The following is a 16,285-nucleotide window of genomic DNA, read 5'->3' on the forward strand; positions in this document are numbered from 1 at the left end:
ATAGCTTGGGAGAACTGTGCCAAGCAAGATAATCTCTTCCCAGATGGATTTCTACCTGGGAAGCTGGACTGACCCCAAGGAGTGGCAGCTCCAGCGGAAGAGGGTCAGCGAGGACAAACATCGCTCGCACTGTTCATGGTCTGTGTAGTTATCCAAGTCCATGTCAGATTCAAAGAGAGAGCGTCCAGTGAAATCTGTATCTGGGGTTCTGGAAAACTGTTCTCTGCTCCCTCATCTTCAAAGGTTCCTGCCCTTGAATAAAAGCTGAAATTCAGAAGTTAGCATTTTGCTGCCTTTGCTTCTCTCCTGGGACTCATAGATGGTGTTATCATCATGGTGCCACTCAGGCCAAAATTTCCTCCTTATCCTCTCATAGCACATGGCCAGATTGATCAGCTCACCCTTTATCAGCCCCTCAGGTCTCATCCCAGGTAAGGTTCACATTGCTTGGCCAAGTGTCCAAAAACAGTGGTCTTGAGAGTGGAAAGCTTAGGACCCATGATTCACTTCTTATCACCAGTAGAAATGCTCTTCCACCATCTTGGTCACAGCCCTGAAGATGGCTCTTTCATGAGGACCAAGGCTTTTGTTTAAATGCATTCCTAGTTTCTCCTCCAGAAAGTCAATTATGAATTCTGTTCCAGAAATTTTTCATGATAATATTCAATCCAAGGCATTTTCCCTTTAGCAGAGAGTTTTCCACCAAAATAGTTCTGATAGGGTAAGTCAGCCATCCTTAAATAAGTTTCCATTTTCAGGCAGCATGGAGATAAATTGGGGACACCATTGTTAGGTCTTATAAAAGATGCAAAATAATAGCATCTTTGGAGTCAATCTCTTGCTATTTCCTAATGACGAGAGTTCGTGGAGCAGATATGCAGCTTTGGCCAGCAAAGCGTTCTGGGTCAAATAAAGGGTTTTCTTCCACCAGGGATGGGAGCCCAGCCCAGACATGATCCCACCGTAATGCTGTAAAGGGAAAGCAATGATGTCCCCATAAAAGTTTAAGAAGGGCTCCTCAGAGCAGGCCCACTAGCTGAAGAAGGACACGCTCTGGTTCCAGCTCAGATGCACCACGCACGGCCCACCACTCTCATGGGAAAGGGCTCTCGGGGCCAGGCATGGGTTCAGTGGCACGCTAGGGGCGCAGGGGGTGGCACCAGAGTGGGTGGTGGAGGAGGCCGGAGGACTCCCCACGCAGGACGCTGGCGGCAGACTTTGCAGGCGGCATCCTGGAGCCTTGGGAGGCAGCAGCCAGCAGCCTCCAACTCCCTTGGCTTTGAAACTTTAACCATCATAATATTTTCAAGATTAGTTCAAATCAGATGAGTAGTAAACTTAAAGTTGTACTCCATACTATCTTCTCAGAATGAATAAGAATTTGAGCTAAATCAAAGAGAGCTGAGCAAGCACGTATCAACACACAATTTCATACTGTGACTTATTTACTTCACAGCTCAGCATAAGTCATCTTGAGTAGTAGAGTGGATAAAAACTGACTTAATAGTCATTCAAGATGACCTTATAGCTTTGAATCTTGCCAGAATCATGAGTCATAGGAAATATTTATTTTCTTTGTTTTTACGGAAAGTAAGAAAATATTATGTGCTTTAGGAAAATAATGGGATAAATATACATTGCCAGTACTGTTTAGTTTGAAGTAATTTTAAAGTGAAGTGTTTGCTATAAAACTTTGAACTCTCTGGAGTTCCTATCCTGGCTCAGTTTTTAACGAACTCAGCTAGCAACCATAAAAACAGATGTTCCATCCCCGGCCTCACTCACTAGGTTAAAGATCTGAAAACCTTGTGGTGAGCTGTGGCATAGATCGCAGACTTGGCTCAGAACCTGCCTTGTTGTGGCTGTGGTGACGGCTGGCAGCTACAGATCTGATTCGACCCCTGGCCTGGGAAACTCAATATGCCGTGGGTGCAACCCTAAAAAGACAAAAGACAAAATAATGATAATGATAATAATAATAATAGTAATAATAATGACCTCTCCACTAGCATCTTTTGATCTTTTAGTTCATAAATTGAATATACAAAAAATTGTACAATCTCAATTACTGTCCAAGGGGAAAGAGCTTCCATAAGTCCATGAGGACCTAATCCACTGTTGTTAAGTAAGAGAAGCATTTTACATCTGAGGGACAGATGAGCTGGGTAATAATTTGAAGAAATTCAGGTTCCCAAGTGGAATTTAGATGTTGACTTGAAAGAAGGGACTGATATTATATTTCCAATTAGCAAAATAAATTGTAGTTAAGAATCATCCTCAAAACCTCAGTAAGATATCACTTCATACCTGTCAGAATCATTATCATTAAAAAGAACATAAATGAATATTGGCAAAGACATGGAGAAAAGGGAACCCCCATATACTGTTGGTGGGAATGTAAATTGGTGCAGCCATTGCGGAAAACAGTAGGAAGCTTTCTCAAAAACCAAAAATAGAATTACCATATGACCCAGTAATTCCACTCATGAATATATATCCAAAAGAAGAAAAAACACTACTTTGAAAAGATACATGCACTCCGATGTTCATAGCAGCATTGTTGACAACTGCCAAGATCTGGGCACATATCTAAGTGCCCATCTACAGATGAATGAATAAAGAAGTTGTAGTACATATACACAATGGAATACTACTCAGCCATAAAAAATGGCGTTTTGCCATTTTCAGCACCACAGATAGACTTGGTGGGCATTATACTAAGTGAAATAAGCCAGGTAGAGAAAGACGTATACTGTATGATATCACATACAAGTAGAATCTGAAAATACAACAAGCTAGTGTATTTAAAAAAAAAAAGAAGTAGACTCAGATATAGAGAACAAACTAGTGTTTACCAGTGGGGAGAGGGAGAAGGGGAGAGTCAATATAGGGGTGGGGAGTAAAAGGTACAGACTAGTAGGTATAAGATGAACTACAAGGATATATTATACAACATGGGGAATATAGCTAGTATTTTATAATAACTGTAAATGGAGCATAAACTTTAAAAAATCGTGAACCACTATACTATACACCTGTAACTTATACAATTGTACAGCAACTATATTTCAATTAAAAAGAAAGTATCATCCCGTTCAATGGAGTTACTTCAAGGGACCTCCCCTCCCTCTCCCCCCACACATGTCAATAGAAGAGGCAAAGGTAAGATCCAATATGTGTATCTGCTGACTTTCCCTCCATTGATTTTTTTTAATTTAATTAAATTTGATTTACAATATTCCATTAATTATTTTGATTCATATTTTTTCACACTGCCTGAGTGTGAATTTTCCCTAAACTTTATTTTTGTAGCATTGACTGAACATTTCTGCTAAGCCTGGAAATTTGAACATGTATGACTCACAGAGGTGAGAGTTGTGAAGTGTTTGAAGGTGCTGTGCTTGGGCTGTGTCGGAGTAGAAAAGACACATAGCTACACATGACCAAACATGTTATTACATAAGGACAATTTTCCTATAGGAAGCCAGGCAGCCACCCAGGACCAGAGCATTTTCAGCAGGTCCCACAGAATCTCCCAGTAATTTGTCGAGGCCCCAGTAGGAACATGCAGATGCTGGCTATCTTGTCCATGCTAAATCAGGAAACCAATTTTCTATATGGTCTATTTCCTTTTAATATTACCTGCCCATACTTATCACAGTTCCAAGATAATTTATATTTATGATCGCTATTTCTACTTTACATAGAGCTCTTATTACTAAATTGAACTTACATCATTAGGGTCCCATTCTTATGGGATTGAGGGTCTGAGGAAAAAGTAAAATACTTTCTTCAAGATGTCCTTGAATGTAATGAAAGTTTTCAGCACTCCAGAAAGCAGGATTCTAGAGATCAAAGATGCATAGGGCAATGTGTTACCCAGTGGTTACTCCTCGTTTTAGACTCAGGTTGCTTTATATAGAGACTGTCTTTGCTGAATTTTTATCACTCCTTGGTTTCTCTTGTTAGCACCCCTCCTAACACTTTTCCTTCCAAAACTGTCTTGGTTTAAGGTCCTCATGTGCAAAGAATAGAAAGCCACTCAATGTCGTTTAAGCAAGAAAGGACAATTGATTGGACAGCAATAGGGTTATCACAGATCATCAAGAGCTGAGTGATTAATGGAGTCTACAAAAACCCAGAAGAAGAAAAGATCGAAGAAACCAGGACTTCTTTCTCTCATTCTCTGAATCTTCCCCTCCTGACCTGATTCAAATAATCTCTTGCCTCTGATTCTCCATGTACATCTTTTTCCTTCATGGAAAATCAGATACCTCTACATCCCAGTCCAACAAGGCTGCCCCAGCCCCAGGTTATGTAAATGTCTAGTTTATGATTTCTGCAGTCTTGCATGCTGCAAAGAAAGTAAAAACAGGCCCCAAATGGAGTCACTTGTACTAAAGCCAAGACTTGCTATCTAACTTAACTGTAGTTAAAACTTTCCTTAGGAATGTAACATTTTAAAAAAATTTTTATTAAAGTACAATTGATTTACTGTGTTGTACCAATTTCTGCTATAGAGCAAAGTGACTCAGTCACGTACAGATATATATATATATTCTTTTTTTCTTTTTGTCTTTTTTAGGGCCTCACCCATGGCACATGGAGGTTCCCAGTTTAGGGGATCTGATTGGAGCCACAGCTGCCGACCTACATACACCACAGCTCACAGCAACGCCAAATCCTTAACCCACTGTGCAAGGCTAGGGATCAAACCCGCAACCTCATGGTTCCTAGTCAGATTCGTTAACCACTGAGCCATGACAGGAACTCCATTTTTTAAATATATACATTCTTTTTTAATATTATTTTCCATCATGGTCTATCCCAGGTGATTGGATATAGTCCCCGTGCTATGCAGTAGAACCTCATTGTTTACCTATTCTAAATATAATAGTTTGCATCTATGAACCCTAAACTCCAAGTCCATCCCACTTCTTCCCCTCTCCTCCTTGGCAACCACAAGTCTGTTATCTATGTCTGTGAGTCTGTTTCTGTCTTGTACATAAATTCATTCATACCATACTTTAGATTCCCAAACAAGTGATATTGTGTGGTATTTGTCTTTCTCTTTCTAACTTACTTCACTCAGTATGATAATCTCTAGGTCCCTCTGTGATGGTGCAAATGGAATTATTTTGTTCTTTTTTGTGGCTGAGTAGTATTCCATTGTAAGCACATTTCACATCTTCTTCATCCATTCATCTCTTGGTGAATATTTAGTTTGTTTCCATGTCTTGGCTATTGTAAATAGTGCTGCTATGAACATAGGGGTGCAGGTATCTTTTTGAATTGTAGTTTTGTTTGGATACATGCCCAGGAGTGGGATTGCTGGATCATATGATAGTTCTATAGTCAGTTTTCTGAAGGACCTCCACACTGTTTAGGAATGTCATCCTAACCTAAGATGTGAAAATTTCTGCTGAGCACCAATATGGCCATCTGTCATATGGGCCCTATCCCCCAAAGTAAGATGAGATTACCCACCTAATAAGATCCATTTTTTTCCCAAAAAGGAGGAAAACTAATTTGAAATAATCCTTTCTGTTTATGACTTCTTTGTCCTGCCACAGAGAGTATTTCCCTTTCTGAAGCCCTCTGGAACTTCACTTGCTAGGAGAGATGCTGCCTAATTCATTACTTGTTCAATAAAGCCAATTAGATCTTCAAAACTTACTCGGTTGAATTTTGTTTTTAAACAGTGCCAAACCCCCAGGAAAGAGCATCTGATTGGCCTAGTCTGGTTGGATGCTCAGTCATCTGTAAACAGAGATGTATGTGGGTCACAGACCCTGTGGGCCACTGAGTAGGGACTGTGCTGAGACTCAGGTAAGGACAGGTGGCATGCAGGGGGACACAGTAGTGTTTTAACCAACATTTATGAAACAATAGTATTATCACATTCCATTAACTGCCTATTTATATGTCTTTCCCACAAACTTGTGAGTTTTGTGAAGTTAGAAATGACAGATTTCATGTTTCAAAGTGGGGTTTCTTCTCATCCTAACACGCTCTTTCAGATCTGCCACCTATAAGCTTAGCTCCTGGAGTTCCCGCTGTAGTGCAATGGTATTGGTGTCCTCTCTGCAGCACCAGGATTGCAGGTTCAATCCCTGGCCTAACTGAATTGGTTCCAGTATCCAGCATTGCTGCAGCTATGGCATCGATTGCAACTGCAGCTTGGATCTGATCCCTGGCAGGAGGAACTGCATATGCAGTCGGGCAGCCAAAAACAAAAAGTTTAGTTCCTTCAGTAAAAGGGCTTGTGATTAACTTGAAAACATTTTTATTCTATCCCCTACATAATTCTTACCTTATTGTTTCTTCTTATCTTCTTCCTAAGTATATTTTCTATTTATTTCTTTTTCATATTCCACATGTCATGTCCTGGTAGGGACCCTGATCATCTCACATTTGCATAATGAATGGTATTGTAATTAACTTCTCTGTCTCAAGAATCTCCCTCTCTAATGTATGGTTTGCTACCAGTGGAAGACAAGCAACTTAGACATTGTGTTGAACAGGTAATTAATGGAAAAATAGCTTTAGAATTAGCCAAAACCAAGAGATGTGGGAACTGAGGCTTCAAGAGTTTCCATAAGTCACACAGAGAAACATTATAACAGACATAGAGTCAAAAACATTTGTTCTGATTTCAGAGGAGCCTGTGGAAGGAGCTTGGGAGTTTTGACCAGATGGACAGAATTCTTCTTAGCAGTTACTCCGTTTATTTCTCTGTTTAGAACAAAGCACTTAACAACTCTTCGTAGCGGTTGTTTCTATAAAATTAATATTCTAATACTTACCTTCTAAGATTACTTTGAAGATTGATACTAATGTTAGCATTTCAGCTGGCACTGGATGTTTAATAAATAATTTTATCACTTATCAATTAAATTGAATGGCCTTCTGGTGTTTATTGAATTAATAATCCATACCATTAATCTTTGCAGCATATGATAAACTTGCAAACAATTTTATAGACCTGTACATGAAGCAGGGGAGGTATGCATATCCATTTTACTAGTAAGTTATATACATATCTTGCCTGCTTCATAAGGCTCGTAGATGAAAAGCGTTATCCATAATCTATTACATGGATATCAACAATATTATATTCCCAACTGTACAAAATTTATCAACAGCAGAGTAATGTTTTTTTTTTAATCTTCAAAAATACACATTAGCAACAGATTAGGCTATGTGATGCAGGGCTAAAAAGCATGAATTTTCAGTCCTGCAAACCCTCCTGTATGATCATGGACACAACTTCTTCAGACTTTAGTTTTCTTATCAATAAAATAGGGAATAATAATACCATTTTCCCTGATTTAATGTAAAAATAATACATAAAATTAAGAATACCTAGCATATAGAAAATATAAAGCAAATCAGGGCTATTTTACAAATGACAGAGAGTTGAAAATATCAAGTGAATGTCAAACCATTCCCAATTTTATTAAACTTAGACTCAAATATTCTACCATGGAAATTAAAATAGGTTTTGCTCTTCCTTTTGAAATTTCAACATGAACCAGAAAGGCAAGAAAATGTTTGGAGTTAATTTTCTATCAGACCTGTAAGATAAGAAGAAAAGTTTTCTGATTTAATTATCTAAATATTATTAGAGATAAATATATTGATACAGGAACTTTACAGGTGTATCGTACCATTGCCTAAGGGGTTTTTACAGATGAAAAAAAGACGGAATTTGGTGCTAAATGAAATCCTGTAACAATCCCATAATTTCCTCAGTTATATCCCCAGACCCTTAGTTGCACTTTGAAAAGCAAAGAGGGAATTGAAAATCATTTTTTTGAATTTCACACAATTATTGTTATCTCTATGCCTGTAGACCCTCTGTTTAATGATTTGAAAATGATGTGGATGACAAAGAGTTTTGAATGGAGCTGGACTAGAATTCATCTTAATATTAGCTATTAGGATTTTACTTATAAAATGTCTACTTTACATAAAGTTATAAGGGAAATACTTAACCTAATTCAGACATCAGGCTATCTTCAAATGAAGTAAGTTTCACAGCAATTGTTTGCAAATGACTTCTAGGTGAACCTCATTTTGATGATTTTCAATGACTTTACCCATGAGTATAGCAGAACAGGGCCATGCTTTCAATATTTCCTTTAAATAAGCCACTGTTAACAATATACTATACAAGAAGATATCATTAGATGCCTAACATATTCACAAAACCACCTTTATAGGGCCCTGATTTTACAAGCTATAATTTAATCTTTAATAGACAAATCTCACATTCTGCATGGCTTTTTTGTCTAACTCATCTACAATCAGTTATTTATTACTATTATTATTTGTCTTTTTAGCACCACACCTTGGCATATGGAAGTTCCCAGGCTAGTGGTCAAATTGCGTCTGCAGTAGCCGGCTTATGCTATAGCCACAGCAATGCCAGATCCGAGGTTCATCTGCAACCTACACCACATCTCATGGCAATGCCAGATCCTTAGCCCACTGAGCAAGACCAGGGATCAAACCCAAGACCACATGGATACTAGTCAGGTTCGTTACCATTGAGCTACCATGGAAACCCCTATGGTGAATTATTTTTTAATGTAAAAATCTATGTAACTAACCATTTTATAGTGTACAATTTAGCAGCATCAAGTAAATTCACAATGTTGTGCTACTACTACCTGCTTCTCATTCTAATATTTTTCATCACCCCCCTCCCCAAATTAAAAAAACTTCATAGGTATGAAGTTTGCTGCAGTTCCACCCTCTTCCCAGCCCTTGGCAATCAGCAGTTTGTTTTCTGTCTCTACAAACTTATCCTAGATATTCCATGTAACTGGAATCATACATGATATGACATTTTCTATCTGCCTTCTTTCACTTAGCACAATGTTTTTGAATTTCAATCATTTTGTAACATATATAGTACTTCATTTTCAACTGAATATTTTATTGTATTCCCATATCACAATTTGTTTATCATTTCCTGTTTTGATCTAAATTTGGAAGTTTTCAGCTTTTGGCTCTTGGTAATAATGCTACTGTGAATATTTCTGTATAGGTATTTGAGTACCTGCTTTTATTTCTTTTGGGTATATATATCTGGGAGCATATTACTGGGTCATATGTAATTCTATGTAAAATCTTTTTAAAATAGACTTTGCTGTTTATAGCAGTTTTAGGTGAATAGCAAAACTGAGCAGAAAGCATTGAGAATGTCCATATAAACTCACATGTGCAGAACTTCCATCACTATCAGTATTCTGCACTAGAGTGATGCATTTCTAGAACTGATAAACACTCTCTGACACCTCATTACCACTCCTTGTCCACAGTTTAAATTAGGGTTCACTCTTGTACATTTTCCTATGGTTTTGACAAATATATGACAAGTCATAATATCATACAGAATAATCCATTGTCCTAAAAATCCTCCAGGCTCTTGCTAATCTCTCTTTCCACCCCAATTTTAACTTTTTAAGGAATCACCCAACTGTTTTTCAATATTTGAACCATTTTGAAATTTTACCCCATGGATAATTCAAACAGTTTTAAAACTTTACCTCTTTTATTGAGATTCTTGATTGATTTTGACTTATTTTTATATAATGTGGTGTCCAGCTCCATCATTTTTCATATTCATGTCCAGTTCTTTTAGCACCATTAATAGAAGAGATTATTCTTTCCTCATTGAATGTGCTTGGCCTCCTCATCAAAAATTAATTGACCATAAATATGAAGGTTTATTTACTCTTCAGTATAGTTTTGATTATTCACCATTGAGTATGTTGTTAGCTGTGGATTTTTTGTAAATTCCCTTTATCATATTTTGTTTTATGAGAGTTTTTAATTGTTAAAAATATTGAATTTTGTCTATTTAAAAATAACTCATTTTTATTGATCTTTTCTACTTTCATTTTAATCTCTATTTAATTTTCTTTTTTGTTCTGATTTTTGTTATTTCCTTTGTCATATAACTTTGGGCTTATTTTATCCTCTTTTGAGTTTCTTGAGGTTACTGTAAAGTTAGGTTTTTGAGATCTTTTTTTTTAATGTATGCATTTACTACTATAAACTTTCCTCTTAGGACTGCTTTTCCTACATCCCTTAAGTTTTGGTATGATGTATTTCCATTTTCACTTATCTCAAGATTTTTGGAGTTCCCATCATGGCGCAGTGGTTAACGAATCCAACTAGGAACCATGAGGTTGCGGGTTCAGTCCCTGCCCTTGCTCAGTGGGTTAACGATCCGGCGTTGCCGTGAGCTGTGGTGTAGGTTGCAGACACAGCTCGGATCCCACGTTGCTGTGGCTCTGGCGTAGGCTGGTGGCTACAGCTCCGATTCAACCCCCAGCCTGGGAACCTCCATATGCCGCGGGAGCGGCCCAAGAAATAGCAAAAAGACAAAAAAAAAAGATTTTTTTTATTTCTCTTTTAATTTTTTTATTAATTATTCACTAGCATGTTGTTTAATTTCCACATATTTATGAATTTTCCAACTTTTCTTCTTACAATTAGTATTTAGTTTCATATCATTGTATTTCAGAAAAGAAAAGCTTCCTAAATTTATTGACTTGTTTTGTGGCCTATTCAATTATCTATCCTGGAAATTGTTCCATGTGCTCTCAAAAAGAATATGTATTCCATTACTTTGGGACAGACAGTCCTATATGTCTGTTAATTCCACCTGGTCTAATGTGTTGTTTAAGACAAATGTTTCTTTCTTGATTTTCTTTGTGAATGGTCTATCCATTGATAAAAGTGGGGTACTAAAGTTCTCTGGTTTTATTATATTGCTGTCTTTTTTTATTTTTAGTTCTGTTAATTTTTTTAATATATTTAAGAACTTCTATGTTGAGTACGTAAGTGGTTACAAATGTCACCTCCTATTGTTGGATTGACCATTATCATAATATGATAACTCTCCTACTCTCTTGTTACAGTATTTATTTTAAAGTCTATTTCATCTGAAACAAATATGGCTACCTCAATTTTCCTTTGGTTTCCAATTGCATGTAATATCTATTTCCATTCCTTTATGTTCAGTTTGTGTGTGTCCTTACATCTGAGGTGACACTCTTATAGGCAGCATAGAGATGGGTCATGTATTTTTTATCCATTGAGCCACTCCATGTCTATAGAGAATTTAGTACATTTATATTTAAATTAATTATTGATAGATATGCACTTATTGCTGTTTTGTTAATTGTTCCTGGCTATTTTATAATTTCTTTGTTTCTTTCTTACTCTCTTGCTCCCCTTCTTTGTGATTTAATGATTTTCTGTAATGGTATGCTTATATTCCTTTTTTTTTTTTTTCATCTTTTGTGCAGCTGTCATAGGCTTTTGCTTTGTGTTTACTATAAAGCTTACATAAAACAACGTATAATTATAATAGTCTATTTTAAATGTATAACAACTTAAGTTTAAGTGCATTCTATAGCCCTAAAATTTTATTTCCTCATCACGTTTTATGTCTGTGATTTGATAGTTTACATATTTTTTATCTGTGTGCCTATGAAAAATTATTTTACTTATAGTTATTTTTACTACTTTTGTCTTTTAACCTTCATACTGTCTTTATAAGTGATTAACTCACCAACTTCACAACTGCAATATGCTGAATTTTACTTTATAATTACCTTTACCAGTAATTTTTTTTAGATTTTTACTTTTATATGTTTTCTTGTTACTAATTAATGTCCTTTCATTTCAACTTAAGGAGCCCCATTTAACATTGATGAACTCTTATTTTTTTTATATCTGCTCAACTTTCTACCTCTTTTTCAATTCTGAGGGACACTTTTGCTGTGTGGAGTATTTTGGGCTGGAATTTTTTTTCCTTTCAGCACTTTGAGTATGTAGTTCTACTCACTTTTGACCTGCAAACTTTCTGCTGAAAAAATTTTGATAATACTATGGGTGTTCCTTTGTACACACAAATGACTTTTCTCTTGCTACTTTTAAGATTCTCTCCTTGATTTAACTTTTGACATTTTAATTATAATATGTCTTAGTGTGGGAGTCTTTGAGTTTGAGTTTATCTTGTTTGAAATTGTCTTGACTTCCTGGATAAGAATTATGATTTCTGCCCTCCCCCCAGGATAGGAACGTTTTTAGCCATTATTCTTTTTCTTTCTTCTTTTTTTTTGTCTTTGTCTTGCCTTTTCTAGGGCCGCTTCCTTTGGAGGTTCCCAGGCTAGGGGTCAAATCAGAGCTGCAGCTGCCAGCCTATGCCACAGCCACAGCAATGTGGGATCCGAGCCACGTCTGCAACCTACACCACAGCTCACGGCAATGCTGGATCCTTAACCCATTGAGCAAGGCCAGGAATCAAACCTGCAACCTCATGGTTCCTAGTCGGATTCGTTAACCACTGAGCCATGACAGGAACCCCTAGCCATTATTCTTTGATTAATTTTCTACTCCTTTTTCTCTTTCTTTACTTTCTGGGAACTCTATTATAATGTGTTTGTCTGCTTGAGATTTTCCCATAAGTCCCTTAAGTTACTTTCACTATCTTTTAAAATATATATATATTTTCTTTTTTCGCTGCTCTGATGGGGTAAATTCCATTGCCCTGTCTTGAGTTCACTGATTCCTGCTTTCTCTTCATATACTTTGTTTTGCATCCCTCTATTATTTTTCCAGTTTTGTTATTGTATTCTTCAGCTCTGTGATTTATATTTGGTACTTCCTTATATTTCCTTTCTTTTTATTAAAACTCTCACTGGGTTCATTCACTGTGCCCCTGAATGCAGGAACATTATTTGAACTCTTTATTTGGCCAATTACTTATCTCCACTTCATTAACTTTTTCTCTGAGGTTTTAGCTTAGTCTTTCGTTTGGAAATAGTCCTCTCTTTCTTCACTTTCCTTGACTTTGTGTGTTGGTTTCTGTGCCTTAGATAAAATAGCCACCTCTTCCAGTCTTAAAGAGTGGCCATAGGTAGGAGATGAAACTTTTTATTTAACTATGCCCCAGCTCTTGATTGCCGTTCAAGGTTTTGTGATTGTTTATTGGCCTATTTTACTTTAAGTGGTTCCCCAGGGTTGAGGGTGTGCCCAGATCTGTCAGTATACCCAAGGGGAGGATCTCAATAAGTGCCTGGATTCAGGATCATTGGAAGCCAGACTACCAGGCAGTATCATTTAAAGGATGCAAATTTACCTCTATCAGGGGAAAGCTGGGAGAGAGGCATTTCTGTCTGCACTCTGTACACTGAGTCATGAAGGGGTAATCAATTAAGAATACTTTCTTTATTTGCTACTGTCTCAGTGAACGCGTGAACGCAACCCCCACTGGCCATCAGAGCAGGCTATGAAGTGATGTGCCTTTTGAATAGCAGCCACAAAAAGCACTGCTAACTTAGGTTACACTAAATTAAATTCTTAGCCTGGAAGCTTTTGAGCCATGCAAGTTGTATATATAGACTGCAGGTTGATATTTCAAATTTTCAGGCATATTATAGCCCTCATTCTTTGTCAAAAGATTATATTTTCTATGTTGCTTCGCTTGCACCTGGGAATATATTTGGCTCATTATTTCAATGAGACATAACTCTTGGGTATCTCCATTTTATGTGAGAGGATTTCCCATTACACATGGCACCTGGTATAAGATCTAGACTTTGTCATCTGTTATCTTTCTCCCTGTGAGTATATGATGGCCAAAACTCAAGTCTACCTGGTAACTCTATGCCTTAAAGTGAAAGAAAACTGCTGACTTCAACTTACTGTTCTGGATTTCTGCCTTCACTAGGTCTTTGTTCTGAAATCTTCTTACTTAATCACTGCTCATCTGAATTTTAAGATTTTTTTAAAATGGCTTCTCCTGGAGTTCCCTTGTGGCTCAGAGGGTTAAGTATCTGGTATTGTCATTGCAGTGGGTTGGGTTGCTACTGTGGTGTGGATTTGACCCCTGGCCTGGGAACCATGTGCCACAGGCTTGGCAAAAAAAAATAAAGCTTTTCTAGAGTACTATGGAGGTATTTTTAGGAGGAGAATCCTTAATTTTCTAGAAAAAAAGTATTAGGGCTAAAAATAAATTTGTTTCCTTAATTCTCAGAAGCACCCTATATTGTTGGACAATGTTATTTATTAATACTTCAATTTTCAAAGCAAGGAACTTAAACTTATATAGTTTAAATAATATCATCGCAACTTAATAAGTTGTGGAACTATAATTGCATCTCAAGTTTGTCTGATACAAAAGCCCATTTTTCTTTCCAACACCAACTTCGGTCTGAATATTGCTTACTAAGTGGCTTACTGTGTAATTTGTAAACTTTTAACTATAAAATTGGAACAGTATCATGCAAGGTAGTTTAATGCTTAAATGAGATAATATAGATCTGACTATATGTGATAATATAGTTAATAATGTACTTGACAACCTGTCACTGGATAATTTCCATAAATAATAGCAGCAAAAGTGTGTTATACATGTATAGCATTTACATGTATGTGTATACATATAATTTAACAGATACTTGTGCTATTGGTTATTAACTATTTGTTGAATTAAACATAATTTAAATTTAAAATACAAATGAAAATATAAATGATGAATGACTTAACCTACAAAATCTTTTATCATAGTAACCGAGTCTATTAAAGATAGAAACCGTCATTCTGCCTTCACTGTTTCCATGTTTTTCAGGCATTTGGAAAGTCTATTCTGACCCAGAGCACAGCTCTAAATGTTTATATTCCTAAGAGCAGTTAAAACCATTTTCCAAACATTTGTGTTAGAAAGAGTCGTGGTCCAGTGGTCTGAACAATCAAACATTGATGTTAGAGTCTGATCTTGACACTGGCTCCCAGTGCTGCTGCAAGCAAGTCACTTAACCTTGGGTTTCAAGTTTTTCATCTGTAAAATTGGGATAAAAACACCTACCTGCCCCTCAGGAAAAAGTGAAGATTTCTGAAAGTAAATGTTTTAGAAAGTGCTTTGAATGTGAATAAGATACCTGAAATAGAATAAAGGAATCCCTTTCTTTTCCTCTCTATTCCCACTGGTACTCCCTTCTGCAGTTAGGGAATGATGTTTTATAGAATGTGAGATGTTCAAAGGCCGGAAAACAGATTTATTAAGAAAATTTCTATGTTAATCACAGGCACAGTCCACTTGTCAATTAGGCAGAAAGTTGAGGCGATGTTTTGGATAGAGAACTACACTCTTCATAGAGGGTTTCCTGGGATCAGCTTGCTAGAGATGCTGTACTAATAATTTTACTAGAATGTTCAGAATTTTCTCCTAGGAATATGTTTAACCTGGAAAAATGTCAGGGCATTTTGGAAGTTTGAAAAACTACCATAACAATAAATCTGCTGAAATGGAAGTTTATCTCCAGACTCTTCTGTGAGGGGAAAAAAAAGGGGGGGGGTTTCTATAGCTCATCTGCTTAAGATCATTTGTCATTTCTTAAAACAAGCCCTGGGGAAACAGCATCCCTCTCACATGGTTACATGATGGCATTAATGACTGTCTTGTTTGAACCACAACCAGGGGGAAACTCAGGGAAGTTCTGAGTAAGCAAGCAAGAAGAATGCATTAGACAGAGACGGGGACAAGCACAGTATAACTAGGCCAAGACTTGGACATCATGACTGGGAGAAAAATCTGCGATACAGAAGGAGTTTCATCCTAGGAGAGTTTCCTGATATTGAAGAGGTAGCTCCATAAATCACAACAGCATGGAAGAGAGATGACACCACTAGTATACCCTCTAGAATCTGGAGCTCTGGCACCACCCTGCCTATAGAAACTGGACACTGCCAGTTATTCTGAGTTACCTCCATGGCTTAGAGTCAGTGCATATTCAGAATGTCCTTGTTTTCAATATTTATCCTTAGATGCCATAATAATCCACTGAACAAGAGCAGGGGAGAATATGGGGAAGAGGCCTCAGATCTTCACAAATATTTCATCTTCATCATCCTAACTCCTTGCTGAGCGTTTGATTTGAATGCAAATACTCATCAAAACACCCAGGCCATTACCTCCTCCTAACACAGTCTTTCAATGCAATCAGCGAGCACATCGCAATCAAAATGGTAACATCTTTAGGGCATATAAGTTGGTGTAGCCACTATGGAGAACAGTATGGAGGTTCCTTAAAAAACTAAATATAGAACTACTATATGATCTAGGAATTGCACACCTAGGCATCTGGAGAAAATTATAATTCAAAAAATATATGCACCCCAATGTTCATTGCAGCAGTATTTACAATAGCCAAGACATGTAAGCAACCTAAATGTCCATTGACAGAGGATAAAGATATGG

The 16,285-nt window shown here is 37.0% G+C and overlaps 1 pseudogene; it reads right to left on the minus strand.

Moving 5' to 3' along the window:
* Positions 1 to 513: 513 nt before the first annotated feature.
* LOC125121933 (failed axon connections homolog) lies at positions 514 to 16,040 on the minus strand (annotated as a pseudogene).
* Between the last annotated feature and the right edge of the window lie 245 nt (positions 16,041 to 16,285).

This window comes from Phacochoerus africanus, chromosome 3 (genome assembly GCF_016906955.1).
Source record: "Phacochoerus africanus isolate WHEZ1 chromosome 3, ROS_Pafr_v1, whole genome shotgun sequence".
NCBI lineage: Eukaryota > Metazoa > Chordata > Mammalia > Artiodactyla > Suidae > Phacochoerus > Phacochoerus africanus.